Consider the following 5104-nt stretch of genomic DNA (forward strand, 5'->3'; position numbering starts at 1 on the left):
CTTTGTATTGCAGTATATCCTGGTACTAATAAAAGGACCAATAAAAGTATATTCCAAGTCATTTGCCTTTAAAATGAGGCACTATTTTTTTTCAATTTAGAATTCAGAAACATGATTACAGACTGATTTCCTGAACTGTTTTCTGTTTTCTTACTAGACTAATAATTAATAGATTAACAAAAATGGATTATTTGTAAAAACTATATACATTAGGTGCAATCAAGAAATGTTAGTTAAATTGTTCATGGTTTATTGCAAAAGCAAGGAATTGAACAATAGTATCATGTGTTTGGGTATTTAAGTAAAAAACAAAACAAAACAAAAAGTCACAATCATCTGCTGGTCCAGCAACATCTCCAGTTAGATGTTCTGTATGCAATCACAAAAGGTTGAGGATTCACTTAGACCAGCCTTTCCTTGGACCCTCACTAACCAGAACACCATCTCAAAGTCTGATTGCTTAAATTAAGGCAAGAGTCAGCCATCAGTATATTCATCAATAAACTGCTGAGGTAATGGTAACAGCAGCTAGCCAGCATAGCTAACCTCCATGTGCTGGGCCTTGGTCCAACATCCTTAACTATATTAATTCTTACCTCATAAGATATGTTCTCCTACCCCTGCGTTTAGGCATATGGAAACTTAAAAACTAACCCTATAATCTCATAGCTATAAATCTAGAGCCTCAGAACTTTGCCTACTGCCTTCCTAGTGTGCGTTTGTATTTTTATTTTGTGAGGAGCGTGTCATAGGGTAGAAGTGTGAATCCTGAGACACACAGAGGATGCTTGTGTGTTAGCAGAATCAGAGCATCTCCCACCGGCAGGTCCCGTAGACTGTTCAGCTCAGTCCCTCCCAGAACGGCAGCAATCCTTACTCTGTTCATCCAGGTGGCGGGCACTTGCTATATCCTGTGTAGACCAGACTCGCACTATCCAGTGAGTACTCTGGACTCCTGGAGCTGGACCATTAAAAACGGCTTCCCTTCTTTAAGCTGAAGTATGTGGGGGGTTTTGTTTGTTTATTTTGTTGTTTTGTTTTGTTTTTTGATAATTCTACATGCTGACCCAAATTTCCCATTCTGAAGCCACAATAGAAGCCCTCTTTATAGTGTATATTGTACACCCGGAAAGCTAATTACAAATGTTCCTAAATGGCATCCCTTCTGGATTCTTTGTTCACTCTTCAAGTACTGTTTTGACAATGGATCATCCTGGTCATTCTTCTCTGGGCCTTCTAAACGATGAAAAGGTGCTGCTTGTAATGTAAGGTCTAGAAACATAAACAGTTCTCAGGAGGCTGAAAGAGACTCAGAATGACCCCAGGGCTGTGTGATGCTACCATAGATATCATCATCACTCCAGATGCCCCCGCAGAACTGATGGTGATAGGAAGCGCTTCACACCACTCACAACCATCCAACTTGTAACTCACCCTAATGCAGGGGACTTTTTTTCTTATATTAGCCACTCATTAAACCAAAGCTTTCCCATTATATTTTCTTAGCATGTGCCTCAGTGTGTGCATGTCTATGGGGGTGGGGGGTGGGTGCAATTGCTTGTGTGTCTAGAGGTCATAGCTAACGTCTATGCTTTTCTCAATTGCTTGACATCTTAATCTTTTGAAAAGACAGGATGTCATTAAGAGCCTGGAGCTCACTGATTCAACTACACAGGATGGCCAGCAGGCCTCAAAGATCTTCCCATCTTCACCTCTCCATACTGGGATTAAATGCACATACTACCGTGCCCAGCTTTTGAAATGTGAGTTCTGGGGATTGAACTCAGATCTTTGTGCTTGCTCCCAAAACAACACTTTCCTGACTATTCATGTGACTCCCCAGACACAGTGCTCCTTGCTCTGGATGATTGATTGATAAATAAAACACTGATGGGCCAGTAGCCAGACAGGAAGTATAGATGGGACAAAGAGAGAGGAGAGGTCTGGGAAGTAGAAGGCAGAGGCAGAGAGACAATGCCAGCCACTGCCATGAGGAGATGTTAAGATACCGATAAGCCACAAGCCACGTGGCAACTTATATATTAATAGAAATGGGTTAATTTAAGATATAGGAACAGCTAGCTAGAAGCCTGAGCCATTAGGCCAAACAGTTTAAGTAATATAAGTGTCTGTGTCTTTATTTTATAAGTGGGCTGCAGGAACTGTGGGGGTTTGGCAGGACCCAGAGAGAAGCTCCCCAGCTACAGCTCACCACCACCACCACTTTTTAAACACAAGTATAGGGTTTAATACTTAATTACTAATGGATGGACCTTGAATGGGAAAAAAAAGGAACATGACTGGTTCTGGGTTTCAGAACCAGATGAATGAAAAAATAAAGAAGGGAAGAACATGGCTGCTCCTAGGTATACTGGAGGAAAAAGTTTATTGTAGATAAAAGGAAGATATAGACAGAGGCAGCAGCATCTGAGAGAGTCTAGAGTGAACTTGACTCTCAGCCTTGTGAGGAGATGGGACCAGGGGGACAAGTCAAAGAGTAGAGCAGTTGCTGACCAAGATGGGCAGCCTCGTCCAAGAGAGTAGACAGAAAAAGACCAGGTAACCACAATAATCCAGGGATGGGCAGCCAGCGGGGGTGGGGGGGGGAGGGCAGCCCAGCCCAATACCTGGACTAGAGAAGTTTAGGGAAAGGGGAGGGGTATGCCAACCAGAAGGACCCTGTAACAGGTAGGGACTGAGGGATGCTGAGAGAACCTGGGAGCCAGGTTCGCTTTGATATGTTAAGTAGGCACTTCAGCCTTTTGTCCTGGTTTGAAACCTAACAGACCCCTTCTTGGGCCCTCAGGCAGGTGGAGAGGAAGGAAGAAATGGAAGAGAAAAATAGAGATTATTCTGCATACATTTCAGCCTCCTAAATCCTTTCTAGGCACAGTAAAGAAATTCAAAGGACCAACTGTGAGTTCACAAGGGAACAACAGAAAAGGTTATATTATTAGAAAAAGGAAGATTAGGCCTTCAAAGTAAACAATGCAAAGCCTACAACTTTTAAGGCCTGAGGCTATTTTTCTATACCATTTCCTATATGGAAAAATGATCAATCCAATGATACAATTTTGGGCATTTGTGAAAACAAGGGGTGCCTGTACATCACAACTGGCAACCTGAAATTTATGGTACATGGGTCATTGTTTTATTTCCATGCCTAAGAGGTCTAACCTGAGAAATAGGATAACTAGGGAGCTTAGCCAGAATTCTAAATAAAAATGCATGTCAGATCTGAGAGCCAGGTCTATTAAGAACTAACTGTCCCTCTCTAGCAGCAGTGAACACACAGCCGCAAAAGTGAGAGCATGATTGTTGGTATTTTTAGACAATTGTTCTCTATGTTGCATAAACGTTGTTTAAATAATTCATGCCTACATAATCAAAATCCCACACTGCAACTACAGTAGATTTTATCTGTACATACCAAGGAGGCTTAAAACATTACTGCATGCAGAGATGTCTCTTATTATCCTCTTTCAAATTGTTCATAGCCTTACAATCATGGAACGAAATTCTAGTTTAAAAACCAGCAGAGAGAAATGGAACATGCATTTAAAATAATAAGAAAGAAGCATCCCTAAAATTCAGAAAAATATTCCTCCCCTTTTTCTGGATACACAGTAGAACCGGCTTGTTTCAAAAACACTGAGAGGAATTTAAATTTATAATGTTAAAGATTTTTATTAGGTGTTGTGAAATTTAGTGAGAATACAAAGTCTGTAAGGAGCATTATAGCAGGCTGCTGTTAGATCAGATGACTCTAATATACCCTGCCCCAAAGAGAGATAAAAGCTTACTCCAATGCAATAGCTTTTCCATAGATGTATATTAAAATAATGTGTTTCTATTGCTTTCTGACACCTCGTTGTTGCTGTGAAATAATGCTTTTATACATTGGTTTAATAAAATGCTGATTGGCCTGTAGCCAGGCAAGAAGTATAGGCAGGATAAGCAGACAAGGAGAATTATGGGAAGAGGAAGGCTGAGTCAGGAGACACCAGCCCACAGTCCAGGGAGCAGCATGTAACGGTACATAGGTAAAGCCACGGGAAACATGGTGACATACAGATTAACAGAAATGGGTTAGTTTAAGTGTAAGAACTAGTCAGTGGTAGGCCTGAGCTAATGGCAGAGCAGTTTTAATTAATATAAGCCTCTGTGTGTTTATTTGGGTCTGAGCGGCTGCGGACTGGGCCAGACACAGGAAAACTTCAGCCACACATTGTCTTTTTTTCAAGGGCATTTTGTATAAAAAATCATGAACATTTGACACTCTCTGGCTTAATAATAGAATGACACACTTAGTAAGTTGAAAAGCAGGCAGGAGTTGTGAGGACGAGAGGCCAGTTTTCCCATAATGATATCAACTAAGACATCAACCTCCCTGACAAAGCTGGGTAACAGCTACCTCTTCCCTCGGGGCACGAAGATATCAACTTCTACACGATTATTAAACACACTGGCTTTAAGAATGGAAGAAAATAAAATTTACACTTAGCATACATATTTTATTTTTATATGATTTTAATATAGTTACCATAAATCTAGGTGGGAAAATAAAATTGCCTGGTTGTTATCTAGAGAATTTAAGGGAAGCTAAGAGGAAAAGGCACAGTGAAAGGCAAAAGTTTTCAATAAAAGGGATACAAACATAACACATTTAAAAAATTGTTTTTGCAGCGGGGCGGTGGCTGCACATGCCTTTAATCCCAGCACTCAGGAGGCAGAGGTAGGAGGATTTTTGTGAGTTCAAGGCCAGCCTGGACTACAGAGTGAGTTCCAGGAAAGGCACAAAGCTACACAAAGAAACCCTGTCTTGAAAAAAAAAAAAAAAATAGTTTTTGCAGGGGCAGTATGTAACCGGAGATAGTCAAGTCAAGGCCTATGTTCCTTGTGTCTTCTCTTCCTGTGTCCATCCTTTTCTCAATTTCAGCCCTTCTAACTACACGTGGAGGTGGCGTTTCACTCTAGATGTGTTCTGAGTATTCACACGGTTAACATATACTAAAATATGAATCAAAGGTATACATTCAATTAGTAAAATCTCATTTTCAGAAACTGAATCCTTGAACCCCAAGGTAGTAAAAGAATTTTTTTT

The sequence above is a fragment of the Peromyscus maniculatus genome, chromosome 16, assembly GCF_049852395.1.
Source record: "Peromyscus maniculatus bairdii isolate BWxNUB_F1_BW_parent chromosome 16, HU_Pman_BW_mat_3.1, whole genome shotgun sequence".
In the NCBI taxonomy this organism is placed as follows: domain Eukaryota; kingdom Metazoa; phylum Chordata; class Mammalia; order Rodentia; family Cricetidae; genus Peromyscus; species Peromyscus maniculatus.